At 44.2% G+C, this 17,586-nt stretch overlaps 1 long non-coding RNA gene across 1 annotated transcript in view; it reads right to left on the bottom strand.

The window, feature by feature from the left end:
- Positions 1–16,522, bottom strand: part of LOC121487799 — a 72,036-nt gene extending 55,514 nt beyond the window's left edge. The window contains exons 1-2 of the long non-coding RNA XR_005986916.1: positions 16,306–16,522; positions 8,568–8,705 (exon numbers count right to left, since the gene is read on the bottom strand). This is a non-coding gene — a long non-coding RNA (uncharacterized LOC121487799). The remainder of the gene's footprint in view (positions 1–8,567; positions 8,706–16,305) is intronic.
- Positions 16,523–17,586: the final 1,064 nt, after the last annotated feature.

Here is a 17,586-nt window from a genome sequence, read left to right as displayed (position 1 = left end):
TAATGGCTATGTTGGCAAATTGAACTTAAATTTTAAAAAAATAAATAAATACTTATAATCTGAAAAAATAAAAACAACAAAACTAAAAAAAAATAAAGAAACCTAATGGCTGAAAGGAACATTCAGATAAACTGTGAAGGGAATAGATAATAATAAAGAGACCTAATTATTGAGCATTTAGTATGTGCCAGACACCATTTTAAGTATCTTACACTCATTACCTTTTAAAATCCTCCAACTCTATGAAATGGGCAATATTTTTATTTACATGACTGAGAAAGAGGAGACCAGGGGGTCTTTACAAACTCACTCCCCAAGGAAGGCTCTTCACATCTCACTACTAAGATCTAGCCCTACCAGGATACCAACACGTCTCCCTGAACCTCTGAACCATCAGGCCATCCCATGTTTCTTTCCATCTGAGATACCTTTGGTCACCTCTGCTTGCTGTAACCCTACTCATCCTTCAAGGTTTAGCAGGAATATTATCCCTTCAGACTTTTCCAGGCATAATTACCCATTTTGCTTTCTGACTAATTTTCGTGAAAGTTCAGCACTTAATATATTGTATTACAGTTAATTATATGTGAGTGTGTGTGTGGGAGGGGGTGCTTCTACACTGGGGTCAAGCTCAAGAAAGACCAGAATCATGTTTTATTTGCCTTTACATATTGCTTAGTCTTCAGAAAATATAGTCAATAAAGCTTTGTTAAATTTTTTAATGTCCTTGGTCATAAAGCTTGTACTTGGAGAAACTAGGACACCACCAATATTAACTTGTTTCTCAAATCCAAGAGCTCACATGGATTTGAAGAATATTCTCTCCAGAGTTGTCAATAGTTAAAATGTGCACAGATACACAGTTTCAAACTAGTAATTTACTCTTATGGGTTCACTGAACCAGTGGACAAAGATACATATACAAGGATGTTCATCACAATCTTGTTTATAATGAAAAAATGGAAGCATCCTACATGCCTGACTAGGGAGGACTGATTAAAGATGCCTCGGTAAAAATATCTCAGTGCATGCCTAACATAAAATGCTGTGTTGCTTAAATGATATATACATCTCAATGTAAAGATATGGAAAGCTGTCTGTGATGTATTCCTGACTGAAATGAAAAGTAAGTCCTAAGACTCATCATTAATATTATCTCATTTAGGTAAATTTATATATCTACAGACATCCACAGATATGTTTAGGGGGCTTCTAAAGTGAGTTTACCAAATTAACAGTGATTATCTCTGTGTGAAGACATTTTGGGTAATTTTTACTTTATTTTTATTCACTTCTGCATTCATTAAGGTTTTATTGTTTATATAATCAGAAAAAACAGCAAATATATTTTCATTGGGGGGGAGTGTATATAACAACAAAAGAGGTTTTATTTTTTAATTTAATTTTATTTAATTAACATAAGCATAGTATTAATTTCAGAGGTAGAGTTTAGTGATTCATCAATTGCATGTAACACCCAGGGCTCATGACATCACATGCCCTCCTTAATGCCCATTACCCAGTTACTCCATCCCCCCACCCACCTCCCCTTCAGTGACCCTGTTTGTTTCCTATAATTAAGAGTCTCAAAGAGGTTTTATAAATTCATGAATGACAAAACCTCAAACTGCTTCCTGAAGAGCATTAGGGACCATTAAATATGGAAGGTGCTATCTCCATCTGGGAAATGGCTGCAATGCTATTTATTGCTCTGCCTAACCCACAGGGCTGCAACCAGGAGATAATGGATTGGATTCTCTTTTGAAAAATAAATAAATAGACATAAAACAGGTTATTTTAAGAATTTAATCACTGCTTATTAAAAACTTGCAATAAACTAGGAAGACATGTTCAGGAATTGCAATCTCAAATACCATCAGAGACTAGGAAGGTCAGAGAATCAAGCAGGATCTCTGGAGTCTAGGACCACTGATCACTCAAGATTAGCCTCAAATCCAGATCATGTGAATTCTCAATTTTTAAATGTTCGTACCTCATTTTTAAAATTTCAAGCACCATAAAAAAAAACTTCACATATGTGCCATCAGTATAAAACACAGCCCCAAACCACACATTTGCAATTTCTGGTATATATTCCTCTAACTTAACAGAAAGGTCCAGAATTAAATAGTTTATCTCTAGTCCATTGATACAGCTACATGCATCATTCCAAGAGTGAAGCACCTCCTGAAAGACAGAGAAAGGCGCTCCAATTCTCCCCACTGTAACTTCAGAGCTAGATGTTTTACCACATTCTTGTTTGTATGATAGTTTTTAAATGACATAAAAAAACATTTCACAATTAACCAGAACATTTCACTAAACAAAACGTCTCACAAATCCAAATCATGCCAAATGAGAGAATCCTAAATATATGGTGCAATATATTTAATGTTTATATATGTGTGTGCATACATATCTTTGCAGATGTGTATGGTCAAAGATATCTACACAAAGAGTATGTTTTGAAGCCAACAAAAGCATGTTTGTCGTTTTGAAAAAAATCTCTGTTTTTTATTCTTAATCTCAATCTGAAAGATACGAGCTAAACACGGTTGGGTACAATATTTATGAGGCTCCACCTCCAATTATAAGGTTAAAGCTGGATTGCTTCCAACATCATATCGAGATACAAGAAAATATTTCCAAATATTTATATACACTTATATATAAATATAGATATGTACTTATATATATCTTTATATACATAATTTTCTATATATGGAGAGATGGATATATGAATGGATTTGAAAACAGCTGATACAAATATATCTAATCTAATGACAAAAAAAATAAAATGAAATTATAGGTATGGAAAAGGAAGGCTTAGCAGAGGGAGGTGTTGAGGAAGTTCACTCACAAGCCAGCAGATGCCCGCCCTACACAGTAATGGTCTCTGGGCTGCAAGTTCAGCTCCTAGCAGTCAAAACAAAAGGGGTGCTCTTCATCCCTTATCCCCACTGTGTCACGATGACAATCAACTATCTTAGCTCTCCTGGTGACAAACCAAATGAAACCATCCCTCCTATGATTCTAAGATAAAAATGACAGATCAGCTAAAAATATTCTGGAGGAATTAGAAAACAGAAGGGCAAGAAGCTTGCCATGTTCCTTTATTCAGCACCCTGAGATTGTCTCCATCCAGTTATGGAACTGTCCACTGGCTTATTTTTTACCCCAAGACAGGCTCCTGTGCACACACATTCATCATCCACTCTCTTTCAAAACTACAATTTAAAAAAAATAGGAAAGACTCCATTTTAAACTAAGCCAGTCTTTAATACATGTGAAGGACAAACAGTCCCAAAATACTCCTGCCCACACCTCTTCATCTCCACGCCCACCCACTTCAGGAGGGCTTTTCACAGTGCTCACTTTTCAGGAGCCCAGGACTCTGATGAAAGCCCCTTTGCTGCTTCTACCAAAATACCATGTTGTGGTGTCTGTCTAGGGTTCGGGAAGGGGGCTGCTGAGCAGGAGAGATGTCTGAGAGGTAGGGCAGCAGTGAAAAGTCCCTTTTGGGGAGTTGTATGAGCTGAACTGTGTGTCCCCCAAATCAGGGAAGTCCTAACCCCCAGTAGCTCAGAATAGGGCTATATCTGGAGACAGGCCCTTTATAACAAAGTAAATTAAAATGAAGTTATTAGGGTGGACCATAATCCAAGATGACTTGTGTCCTCACAAGAGATTAGGACGTAAATCCACACAGAGGAAGCCCATGTGAGGACACAGAGAGAAGGCCATCTACAAGCCAAGGAGAGAGGCCTCAGAATGAAACCAGCCTGCTGACACCTTTGAGCTGGGACTTCCAGAACTGTGACGAAATATATTTCTGTTGTTTAAACCACCCAGTCTGTGGTACTTTGAATGGCAACCCTAGCAAACTAACATAGGGAGATTAAAAAATAAATAAACAACTTAGTATTGGGAAAAACATCTTAATGAGAGGCCCTCACTAAAGGAAGAAAACTCTTGAAGGAGAAAAGATGGTCTCCTGTGTGTGTGTATATCAGGGCTGTACATTCTCAGTCCATCCTTAAAATTTTGCTCTATTTTAGTCCTTTTCATTTGAAACTGGTCTTTGTCTGTATGCCCAGCCTTGATTGAAAAATCTCTAGCCATCACTTCCTACTATCTTGACGCTCCCTGCCTGGTGCAACTCAAGTGAATGTTCCACACTGGGATGGTGAGAAGGAAGGGTGGGCCTGGGCAGGATGGATGTGGGGCTGGTGAGCATGACAGGGCATCTGGGAAATACAAGCAGGTGGATACAACAATACCATTTATCACTGGTTTGCCATGACCCAGGCACTGTGCCGCACACTTGACACACACCAAGTCATCCAATCCTGTCACCCTGCAAGTGCAAAAATGGACATGACAAGGCTACATGGTGTGCCCAAGGCCACATTCTAAGTGGTGGAGGCAGGATGTGCACCCAGCCAGTCTGATTCCAGGGCCTATGCCCTTAACCCTCACCTCTTGGTGAACTCCCCTCCTTCCCTGAATGTCTTTACTGAACTTGGTACAATTAGGACTCCCCCAGCTGTGACAGAGTTGCAGCTTAAACCCTCACAACTCAGAGAGAGGGATGGATCCCATGGCAGCACTGAATCCAGAACTCTGAGGAGTCATCAGAGCATTTTATATCTCTCCTCTGCTTCACTCTGAATGGTGGCCACGTCTATCCTACCAGTGACGCGTCCTCCACACATTGGGGAAAATGACCATGAGCAGCCCCAAGCTCATACCACACCAACACAGCAAGCCCAGAGAGGCGAGAGGCAGGCATTCCCACCAGTACCAAGAGCACATGACCATCCCAGAACCAATGACTATCAGCAGGGCAACTATCTGATTGCCCAGACTTAAACCATGTGTCCATACTTGTGGCCAGGGCTACCATGAGGCAGCAGGTGGCAGGGTTTGTTACTAGAGAGAAAAGGGGACAAGTAGCATTAACCCCCAAAACTTCAAAGACCTGCATCACTGCTGAAGCTTGACCCAGGCTGGTGACAGTGTTTGCCCAAAGTGTCACAGCTTGGGAGGAAGACAGCTGGGTGTTTGGGCTGCAGGAAGCTATGAAAGAAGTGCTGATGTGGGAAAGGTACAGAATGCTCTAGAACACAAATAACTTTTGTGTAAGAAAGGGGAGAAATCAGAGTGTACATAGGACTTCTTACTGTATATCTTTGTGTATTGTTTTTGTTTTTTAACCATTTGAAAGTATTACCAGTTTTTAAAATACAAATTATGTTAAAAATATAGTCTAGGGGCACCTAAGTGGCTCAGTCAGTTAAGCATCTGACTCTTGATTTTGGCTCAAGTCATGATCTCAGGGCCATGAGGTCAAGCCCCATGTCGGGCTCCATGCTCAGTGCACAGTCGACTTGAGATTCTCTTTTCCTCTGCCCCTCCCCACACTTGTACATGAGCTCGCTCGCTCTCTCTCTTTCGCGGATAAGTAAGTAAGTAAGTAAGTAAATAAATAAATAAATAAATAAATAAATAAATAAATAAAATCTTTCTTAAAAATCTTAAGAACAAATTAATTAAAATAAATTAGAAATAAAGTCAAAATTATCCTCAGGAGAAAGATAGGAAGGAAATAGGTCAAAACTCTATGTGTCTTTTGTATGTTAAGCCTAAGCATGACTTTTCTCTTTGAACTTACTTACCAAATTTCGTAAAATGAACATGTGTTATTTTTCCACACACAAAAAAAATTTTTTTGAACTAAAAAAAATAATAAATTGAGTCATATGACAAATGAAGCAGAAATTGTAATTCTGATGATATTGTACCGATTTTTGTTCCATTCCCTATATATCGAGTTGTCCTGCAGCTCTCTCCCCACTCATGGCTTCAGAGGGCCAAGCAGTTGCTGAGCTGTGAACTTCTAATAAGATTTGTAATGGCAGCAGCAAGAAAACTGTTTTGAAAGTCAGGCTTTGTTAATAAAAGGAATTCTAAATTCCAAACTGCTTCCCCTGCAAAGAACAACACGTCAGGGTCTGAACATATTAGCTATATTTGGAGAAAAGCCAAGATTTGACAGGAGGGGAGTCCTCCAGGCTTCCTCTCCAGCAGGAAGAAGGAAAAGCCCTTCTGGTCTGGAGAACCAGAGAGAGACACAGACGAGGCCGCATAGTACCTGATCTCTGAAGGACCCAGCCACCCCACCCCTCCCCGGGCGTTGGCCAGGGGTACCAGGGAGGGAGGGCCCAGCAAGAAAAGAGAATGCCTAGAAAGCCCAGATACATGGAGGGCAAGGGAACTGTTCTGGGTTGTATTCATGTCCCCTCAAAGTCATAGATTTAAGTCTCAACCCCCAGTATCTCAGAATGTAATATTTGGAGTTAAGATCTTTAAAGTGGTAACTGCACTAAAATTAGCAATTAGAGGGGCACCTGGGTGGCTCAGTTGGTTAAGCATAGACTCTTGGTTTCAGCTCAGGTCATGATGTCAGGATCGTGGGATCAAGTCTCCCCGCTCTGTGTGGAGGATCGTGGGATCAGCCTCCCCGCTCCGTGTGGAGTCTGCTTGAAAATCTTTCCCCCTCCATCTCTCTCCCTGCCCCTCCACCCCTCCTCCCACTTGTACTCTCTCTCTAAAATAAATAAACAAATAAAATATTTTTTAAAAATACAAGGCTATTAGAATAAGGCCCTAATCCAATATGACTGGTATCCTCATAAGAAGAGAGCCAGCAGGGGTGTCAGTGAACATAGGGATGACCCTGTGAACATACAGAGAGAAGGCTGCCATCTGCAATCCAAGGAGAGGCCACAGGAAAAAACAAGGAAAATAGAAATGTCACCTGGCATAGTTAGATGCTCCTAGGAATGAGTGTCAGTGAACCCACAATGACCCACAAGGTGGGACCAGGCTGCATCCAAACACTGGCAGCTCACTGCTAAAAGAAATAGATATATCAGAGAATTCACTAGTGGGTGCTGGCATGACCCACAAACTGACCAGGAAGGGGAGCAACCCCACCTCCCTTGGCATGACCCAGCCAGGGTGTCAGGGACCAGGCCCGATCAGCCACACCACAGCAAACCCCATGGGATAGCTGCAACAGGAGGTTCCTCCCCCCATGCTGCCACAATGGCATGTGAGCATCCCCTAGCACCCAGAGCCCCCAAGAAAGGGCAGGGGGGACAAAAGAAAAAGAGCTCTGAAAGACTATTTTCCCCTACAGAGATTGTTTTCACTCAGAAGCATTTCAGTGCCTTTAACTGACAAGTTTGAGGGTTTTCCACCATAATTTTTTGCACCTCTGAATTGTTGTGGGTTGGTTCATTTCCAACCAACCACGGTGTTACTGATGGTAAGAAGTCATCCATAAATGAGACAGCGAGAAAAATGACCTCCACCTGGTCAGAGCAGTGAATAAGCGTAAGGCATCACAGCACAGAATATGAACTGCCTTGAAGGCCGTTCAACTGAGTAGAGTTCCAGGAGCCCTACAGATGCTTGGGTACCTTGCACCCTCTCTTGAGATGTGGCACAGACCCCAGAAGCCACATTATATGAGGTTCTGGTCTGTCTCACCAGAGGGTGAGTTCCAGTCTAACAGCTTGGAGGTCTTCCTGCTTTTTTTCCATTTTTAAAAGAGCAGATGTTCTCCTGGGAAAGAGATATTTAGCTACCCAAACAAATCGGAGAAGTGGAGGAATGGAAATAAACCAGGCGTCTGCCTGCCACCGTGGCAGTGCCCAAAGGAATCACATTAGCTGGAGGGGAACATCCGGCCCAGTGAGGGCTGCGCTGCTTGGCGCCGTGCCTGCCCTGAGCAAATGGCGAATACGACTGTCTTTGTTCTGGTTCTCGATGTGAAGGGCGGTCTGTGGAGTTATTTGTCTAGTGTGTTGACTCTCATAAAAGACATTCATAAATTTATTCTTAGTGCCAGGGGTGCTTACCGGTGTCAAAGTGGAGTCTTTTCAGACAGTTGCTCCATGTTAAAACAAGCCACTCAGATGCATCTATAAATAATTGTCTGGGCTTCGTTTAGCTAACAAACGGCTTTTTCTCTCTCTCTCCTCTCCTTTTAAAATCAACTCTAAAATGATTTCATAAACAACAGGCGGAATTTCCCATTAATATTAAAGTGTGTCTGGGTTGGTCATTTTAATAGAACTTTCCAAAGGGAACAAGCAGTCCTTCCATCTTGTCCATATGAAACGTGTTCCCTTTTCAGAGCAAGATATTTGGCAGTCTGGTCTCATGAGGACCAGTCATCAAGCCCCCATCTCTCTGCCCCCCGCCCCATCCCCTGTCCATCTCTTTCACCACTTTGGCCAAAAAGGAGGAGTGCCGTGAGGCTGTGGACAGCGGCAGCCCAAGCCAGTCAGGAGAACATATCACCACCCCAGGCCTTCAGTGTTTCTACTCTAACCTCAGATCTCCAGAATGTTACTTCTCAGGCCATCACCCATCTAGGATAGAAAGGTAGAGTTATGGCTGTCTCTGTTTTGTTGATCTATAGAACCCCCTCCATCAGCCCCCTGCAAACAACAGTGGCTTAAAAGAAGACAGAGATTTATTTCTCTCTTACATACAAGTAGTCTGGAGATGGACAGCTTATAGTTGGTGTGGTGGCTCCACAGTGTCACCTTCTGTCTTTGTACTTCACCATCCTTGGCATGTCACCTCATGGTCCAAGATGGTTGTTCGAGTCCAGACATCATGTCTGCATTCTAAGCAGCCAGAAGAAAGAGGAGATGAAGGGTCTTCCCTCCCATTTATGGTCATTTTCTGAATTACCATGTAATAGTCCTTATACTACATGGGGCAGAATTCAGTCAGATGACCTCACCTAGCTGCAAGGGAGGCTGAGACCTGCTAGAGAGCAATGCTTCCAGAAAGGAAGGATGGACATTGGGAGGCCACTAGCCAACTCAGCCTCGATGATGACTGCACCTGATCATCTCCCAGAGAGGCCTGTAGTGCCTGCACGCCAACTCCCACTCAGTCCTGCCCATTCTTTTTCTACAGAATTTCAGTTCTCACTTGTTATGATGAGCACTGGGTGTTATACGTAAAGGAAAAATCAGTAAATTCTACTCCTGAAACCAATATTACACTATATGCTAACTACCATAATTTTTTGCACCTCTGAATTGTTGTGGGTTGGTTCATTTCCAACCAACCACGGTGTTACTGATGGTAAGAAGTCATCCATAAATGAGACAGCGAGAAAAATGAATTTAAATATAGAATTTAAATATAAATTTGAAAGCAGACAAGAAAGAAAAGAAAGAAAGAGAAAGAGAAAGAAAGAAAGAAAGAAAGAAAAGAAAAAAGAAAGAAAAGAAAAGAAAAGAAAAAAGAAAAGAAAAAGAAGAATTTCAGCTCTCATATTCCTTCTCTTGAAAACTCACTTGCTATCCTTCATTCTTTTTCTCTCAGAGTTGGATTCCAAGAAACTGACTCATCAGACTGAATTCAAACTTCATTCTCAGCAGTTCAGGACTACTTGTTGCCTTAAACTCTTGCCCCATGAGCCTTCTCTGCGCTGAAGATCTTACAATCAGGCATGGAAACTGTCCCAGGAGGATCCCTACAAGTGTAGCTTGAAAGAAAAACTTGGGTCTTGCTTCATTCCTGCTTCATTCAGGAATCAGCAAAAATCTTCTGGCCTTTATGGTCCACCCTAGAGAAGGTGCCAAGAGCCAGAGGAGGGCAAAGCCACTCTGGCTGGAATTAACAGTGAGCCCCATTGACAGATGAAGCCATGGCCTAGACTAGACCTGTAGACACTGTGGACATCCTGCTCCTAGGTCCATCCTGGATACTACGGCCAAACCACAGCTTGGACCCCACACCTTGTCTGAGACCCCAGACATGGCCCTTGCCTTGAATTGCCACATGGGATTTCAGTAGACCACACGTGGCCTGTATTAGCTGACCTCTTGGCACCCTCCTGCCCTTCTGGCCACTCCACCAGTCCAGCTCAGTGCTTGACTGCCCCACTCCACACCAGGGTCATTACTGCCAATGACAAATGCTATCAAGCATCAAGTGTCAGAACAATATCCTCTGCATGAAATCCCCCACCCACACTGGGTGGGTTACATGAGTAGAATGAATGGTAAAAGAATACCCCAGCAGTTGTCACTGAAAGATAAAGAAAACTTAAAGTAAGAATGGTAAGGAAAAACAAGCCACAAGACAGCCTTTCTTAAATTTTATCCAATGACATACCAGTCCCATGCAATGTTGATAGGGGTTCCCACCCCCAAAGCATGCAGCCAAGTTTGGGAAGTGCTGCCATTAGGGATTCATATTTTAGCAAACTAAAGGCTCTGAGAAGGCCTGCAATAAAAGGCTGTTTATTTCTCTATTTGGCCCAGCATTTCCTAAACCATTTAACTACCCCTGTACTTCCTGGAATGTTTATTAACATCTCATGAAACCAATGTTCATCAGAATATTGAGTGACATGGTAATGCACTGACAGCCATAGCTACTTCTCCGTTTCTGGAATCCAAACCACCAGCATTCAAATCCCTGCTCTGACACTTTTTAGTGGTGTGACCTTGGGCACATTACTAAATCTCTTTGTGCTTTGATTTTCTCATCTGGAAAATGGGAATCACAATAGCACCTGCTTCCTAGAATGCTTGTAAGGATTAAGTAAGTTAATGCATGTAGAATGCTTAGACAACTTAGAACGAATGTCAGTGGTGATGATGAGATGATGGTGATAATGAAGAGATAATGGCGATGATGACGACGATGATGATGATGATAATGATTACAATCCCATACACTGGAACACTTCCCCCAGCTTACAAGAATGTGTTACCCAGGGGTCAAGATTTTGGTTAAAATCATCTGTATGCTTTCAACTTCCAGCATGGTAAGGGCCTTGATGCTCCAAAAACATTTGTTGAATGACTGAACAAGTGTAAACTGAAATCATGAAGCAACAGTTTGGATTTGGACAATGGCTCTGGACAGTGGCTACAAGTGCAAAGCAAAGCAGAATCTCCCCCAAGGAACAGAGCCACCGTTGTCTTCCCAACCATGCATACAGACCCGTGGCGACCACCTGGAGAGCAGACAGGAACACCACATCCCATACACATTCCCCCACGAGCTGGAATAGCACACTAGCACCTTTCTACTTTATTTAGAGCCAATGTTATGATCTACCACGTAGGGTAAGGTCGGGGTGGTTAATTAAACCATGCAGATCCCTGATCTCAGGGAAAATGAATGGGAGACTTACAGAGAAGGTCAGCAGCTGGGTGGAGGTGGAGGGGGGTGCGAGGAGAGGGAAAGACTAAGAATGCCAGCCGCAAGCAGAGGCAGTGAGGTGAGGACAGGCCACGTTGCAGCTGAGGAACTGTGGGAACCCAGAGAGAGGCACCTTGCTCAAGCCACAACCTTTGACAAGACTGCAGCCACAACACAGAAACAAGGGGAGGAAGTCTCCCCTTCCTTGCACCAAGTCCTGCTTCCTGCCCAGCACTGTATAATGCCCGGGCCTTTTTTAACCTTCCATGTGCATTTACACACCCATCACACCATTTATCAATGGTGATAAATGATCAGTGGTGATAAAGCCACTTCTCCTCTGAATCCCCCAGCCAGGCTGGGCTCAGTCCTGTGCCTGGGCCTTTTTTACCTTCCATGTGCATTTACACACCCATCACACATGTGCCCATATTTTCCTTCAATGGTGATAAAGCCACTTCTCCTCTGAATCCCCCAGCCAGCCTGGGCTCAGTCCTGTGCTCAGTCCTGTGCCAGTCCTCATGGAGGAGGGTGCCCTGCCCAGTGTGCCAGCTATGGCAGCAGGAGGAAGCCCCTGGGGGAAATGTAGAGCCCCCATCCAGGTTGCACAAGTCAGAGGCTCCTCTCCTCCAGCAGAATGGCATGTTCCCCTGGCTCGCCATTCTGTGTCATTATAGCCAACGTCCTCACAGCCTCCCAGACTCCCATTGTGTGGCACTAACCCACTCTGCTTCCAGCTGGCCCACCACCTTCCACACACAGACCCTGCCATTCACTTGGCTCCCTTCATCTGGCCTCCTTTCTCCTCCTAGAACATTCCAGACACTTTACCAACTTTTTCACATGGCTATTGCTTCTGCTTGTGATTCTTTTTGCCCAGATGGCCACCTTCCTCCTTCATGTTCCTGCTCCAGCCCTGCCTCCCTGGGGAGGTCCTCCCTCAGGCACTGCTGTACCTGCAGCCTTCATCCTGACCCCTCAACCTGCTCCAGCCTTTTCCCTTTCCATGGAACCTAGCATCTTGTCATAGGTGAAACCATTGGTTTAGTGGTTGGGTTCATCATCTACTACCTGAACCTTACAAGGGCAGCATCTTAGCCTATTTCAATCACCAACACACCTCAGGTGCCTATGGCATGCTCTTTATCTTTAATAGGCACTCAGTAAAAACTACATGAATGGACACATGGATGGATGGGCTCAGGGCAAGAGGTGATGAGTTACTACTTAGACAAAATGGGACTTCTTGCTGTCCCAAAAGATAGGGACTGGAATGAAAATTTAAAAAAAAAAAAAGATAGGGACTGGAGTGATTTCATCCAGACGTTAAAGAAAGAGATAGAAATTTGGTTCACTGAGCTGGAGAGAGGGGTATCTAGAGAGTGATATTCCCCAAGCTACTAACAGTGACTTCTTCTGGAGCTGAGATTATGAGTAATTTGCATTTTTATTTTACATATGTATAAAATAAACATAAATATAATACATGTAATAATATATAATAAATAAATATTTTATGTTTTATATTTAAAATATATTTTTATATTTTATACATTTATAAGTTTATATATTACTCAATATTATAATATTCCTACATATAACTTTCATAATGGTAAACTGAAAAAGTAAAGTGAATGAATGCACACAGCAAACCATTCCAGGACACTCTGGCCCTCAGACCAAGCCCCTGGTTCCAGCCTCTGAAGTCAGAGACAGATAAACATGAGCATCAGGAGAGGACAAGAGATCCTTGGGGTGTAACCACACAGTCCCCAATGCCTGGCTTTGGGGCCTGACCCCAGTATTAACTTGGTCTCCTCTCCATCTCCATGTTCCTTGGGAAAGTTTAATACACACACGCACACACACACACACACACACACACACACACACGCCTCCAGGGGTAAGGGTGGCCCAGGCCTAGTCACTCAGAACATAAGAGATCCATTCAAGGGCGAGCATATAACCCAATCAGGATTCATCCCATGGCCCTTACTAGAGGCCTAAGAGCAAAGCGCTCTCTTTCACTGGACCTAAGTCTTCCCAGTGCTGCAGGCAGCCATCTTTCCACCATAATGACAGCACCAACCTGAGGATAGAGCCAGCCCATAGAAAGACAGAGGCAAGAGACAGTGAGAGTCCCTGATGTATCATTTGGACACCCAGATGTAGCCATGGTAGACCTATCCTGTCCTGCTCAGTGTGATGAGCTAATTATGTTTAACACAGTTTACTTAGACCCATTTAATACAGGGACCCTTCAGATACAGACTTGGGTGTTCCCTGGACTCTTCCCCATGGGGAAGAAGTGTGCTCATGGGTTCTCAGCAAGAACACATGTGGTAGATTTTTATGAACAGAAGAAACTACAGGGGTAGACAGAGTCTCTGCTTCATCCAGACCAAAGCTCCACCAGCCCTGTGCCTCTTGCTCTTTCTGGTACTCACCACCCCCCATGTGTTTTTGTTTACAAAATCCTGAGCTTTCAAAAAACGTGTGGGAGTTTGCATTCCTCTGGGTGGCCCTAAGCCAACAACCGAAGAAGGTCACAGGGGTATGAAAGACCAGCTCTCTTTGCTCAGAACCAGCTCTGAGAGTAGATTACACCCCAGAGTCCCCTGCAGATGGAGCTGAAGCCACCCTCATGTGTTCTGTCTAAAAATCACTCTCCTGAAAATGAGTGTTAAAAATCAGAGAGGATGACAAACCATGAGAGACTCCTAACTCTGGGAAACAAACAAGGGATAGTGGAAGGGGAGGTGGGCAGGGGGATGGAGCGACTGGGTGACGGGCACTGAGGAGGGCACTTGACGGGATGAGCACTGGGTGCTATACTATATGTTGGCAAATCGAACTCCAATAAAAAAAATATACAAAAAAAGAATAAGAATTAACCAGACATAGAGGCTGGAGGGAGACCCTGTAGACTGAGTTTGTGACATAGGTTGTGGCATGTGTAGGGCAAATGAGAGGTCAATGTTGAAGCTTCATTTATGATGTGAGGAGAGTGGGAGATGAGGCCAGGCAGGTTCAGAGAGACCAGATTATCACTGACATTTTATGTCCTATGAAGGTGAAATTTATGCTAAAGGTAATGGGGAGCCATTTAAAAAAAAATAATTGAGCAGGAATACAGTTGATGAGATGTACATGTCAGATGATTCTTAACTGAAGTGTGAAGCACAGACTAGGAGTGAAACCAGAGTTTAAGTAGACCAGAAAAAAAAAAGACTAATAAAATTCTTGAGCATAAATAAATAAGTAAATAAATAAATAAATAAATAAATTTTTAAAAATTAATAAAAATCATTCTCCTGCTTGACTTCAGGTCCTAATTCCCATCCCTTACTGCTTTAGGAGCACTCACTTCACATATTAACTGTACACAAATCCTCTGAGGGACATAATTTCAGACACCAGGTGCAAACAGGCCAGGCCAGGTGTGCTCTACACAACCCAAAGAGCAAAGGCCACGGGGCCTGGAAGTCATCTTTCTACTGACCCCCAGAAGACTACCTCCCTCCTCCAGGCAGCCCCAGACCAGGGAGTACACTGCCTCTGGAGTACCCACCCCCCAGGACTGTCACGCAGGCAGGGAAACTAACTTGGCTCCCCGCCTGAGCAGAAAGACAGTGAGGGTGACATGGGACACACAGGCACTCAGGCTTTCATCCCCATCCTGAGCCCTGGACTCAAGGCACTTGGATTCCTCCCCTCTTCAAGCTCTCCTTGTCTTACCAGAGTGCCTCTGGAATGCTCAGCAGTCACCAGTTCAACTACCACAGTCCACTGACCCAGAACTCCACTAGGCAGCTCTCCAGACCCATCTTGGATTGTCCCCTCAAAGCCATGTGCCAGCACCACACAATGGGCACTCCAATTTCATCTCCTCCTGGGGGCACAGGCAGCCAGGGCCCAATTTCTAGTTCTGCTGCTACTGCTAGATAAAATTTGTACTCAGAACTCCAGAGAAAGGAAGCCCTCACCTCCTGGCCACTCTACAGTGCCCCTCCTAACTTTGTGGACAAAATGACCACAAGAAGTGTGTAAACCTGTTCCAGCAGTGAGCACGGCTGCTTTTGTCTTCTCAAGAGCCACTCCCTGTCCTACCAGCAAGAACCTCCTAGACTGTGTCATCTTGAAGGCTCCGGTGGGGAGCCGCAGCCACAGTGGTTGGTTGGGGTGGACCCCGAGCACAACCAGGCTGTGACCCTATGGTAGACTCAGGGGACAGGAGTGCTTTCTTTCCTTCTGTTGGATGCGAGGCGAGGAGCACATGCCACGCCAGGAGCCACCGGGGGAAGGATCTATTCAAAAGCGGAGTCCATGCATTCCCTTCCCTGTTGTTGGGATTTTGTTCTTATTGTTTTCTTTTGGTTTTCTGCTTAAGCCAGCTTGAACGGGGCTTTTTCTGTCACTTGCACCCAAAAACAATAACTGACAGAACACCGATGGGTAAAGTACAGAAGAAAGTGCTCCCAGCTGCAGCTCAGACACTGATTTGTCATATGGCTTTGGTCAAGGCCCTCAACGTCTAAAGCAAAGGCCGTGGAGAGTCGATATACAGATCTCTTCCCAGGCTCTGAGTGGAAAACACCAAGTTTGCTCTGCCTTTACCTTCTACAGAATTATCTTCAAAAGCCTAGTTCAAACCTCTAGGAAGACTGCCCGTCTCTCCCAAGCCCTTGGAAATTCCTCCCTGCTTTGAATTCCTGCAGCATTTACCTGTCTGTGCCACCTACTTGTTCTTACACTGCCTTGATATTTTTAGGTCACAGTCCACGCATATGTGCTGCATCCCCCCAAAATTCCCAAGAGCAACTAAGCACATTACTGTATTCCAAGCACTGTGCTACACCCATTACATACGACACTCACAACCTTCCTGCAGCAGAGGACAGTTATTATCACATTATCCCCACTTTAAAGATGAGGCACAGAAGCTCAAAGGAAAGAAGTCACTTGCCAGAGGTCACCCAGCCAGGCATCCCAGGACAGAGATCCTTTGAGATGGTCAACTTCTAGATCACAGGTGCACTTCCCAGACACACATACCCTCCGCGCAATGATGCTCATCCCCTATTCGTTCCTCCCAGACATCTGCTGCTGGACTCAACTGTTGTGAGCAGATTTCAGGAAGATGCAGGTCAGGCAGGAGGAAAGGCCAGGTGGCCACTGGGCTGTCTCGCCAGGCAGCCCAGGCCTGCCAGTGGAGGAGCAAGAGTTCTGCTGAATGGCTCCCCCTCCCCCTGGTTCTATCTGCTCAACTCGTCCCCAGCCCCTCTGCACCATTTGGCCAGGAGATGAGGCATCATTCCCAGGGAATTCTGAGGCAGCTCTCGGGAGCCATGAAGGCAGCTGGCTAACAGATGAGTGATCCTCCCCCTGATATGAAGAAATTCAGTCTGAAGCAAGAGCTCACCCTGTCAATCTGTAACCAAAACAGCCCATACTCTTTACCTGAACCCTGAGCAGGGCCCCCAAATTAAACTTGTTATCAAAGAGTGAAACAAACCAAAGTGGGGTTTTTCCCCCCCAGAAAAAAAATGGTAGACCAGTTTGAACCTGGATGAAAACCTGAGTATTTTCTAAGACTATGAACAGGAACAAAAATCAGACATTAAAATGTTTGTGAGGGGGACCTGGTGGGTTCAGTCGGTTAAGCATCTGCCTTCAGCTCAGGTCATGATCCCAGGGGTCCTAGAATCGAGCCCCACGTCAGACTCCCTGCTCAGTGGGGAGACTGCTTCTCCCTCTCCTCCCTACTTCTGCTCTCTCTCTCTCTCTCTCTCTCTCTCTCAAATAAAATCTTTTAAAAAAAATGTTCTGTGCATGAAACCAATATTCATCCAACTCAAGTTCTTGATTTGAAAAGACATTCAGGAAGGGGCATTTTACCTCCCTGTGAGGCTTGGTGGAGTATGTAATAGTGTTCTAAGGAACACTGTGTAAAAAATGGAGGCTGCCTTCTTTTTAACATAGGGAAAAAAAAAAGTTATTTCATTTTAACCCTCCATAAAGATAAGTGTGAAACTTTCAAAACATTCAGTTCCCTTCCTATTGACAAAAGCATTTCAAGGATTGATCCTTTATCATAATATAACCTAAAAGCACCAGCTGAGTGGACAGAGCTTTGAGCACATGAGCTCTGGGACTGTGGTCACCAGCAGTCAAGGGCAGGTGTGGCTCCCAGACAGCCTAACTCAGCCCACCTGATGCCAGCCACGAAGCATGTCCCCTTCTAGAAGGTCTGGCCTGCACAAAAGCATCTAACACCAAATTTCATGCCCCTGAAGAAAGGGTTATCATAAATGTGCCTCTCTTATTCCATGTCAG

This window comes from Vulpes lagopus, chromosome 3, assembly GCF_018345385.1.
Source record: "Vulpes lagopus strain Blue_001 chromosome 3, ASM1834538v1, whole genome shotgun sequence".
Classification (NCBI taxonomy): Eukaryota; Metazoa; Chordata; class Mammalia; order Carnivora; family Canidae; genus Vulpes; species Vulpes lagopus.
Note: the sequence above shows the minus strand (reverse complement) of the source record. Positions and strands in the feature narration are given on the sequence as shown.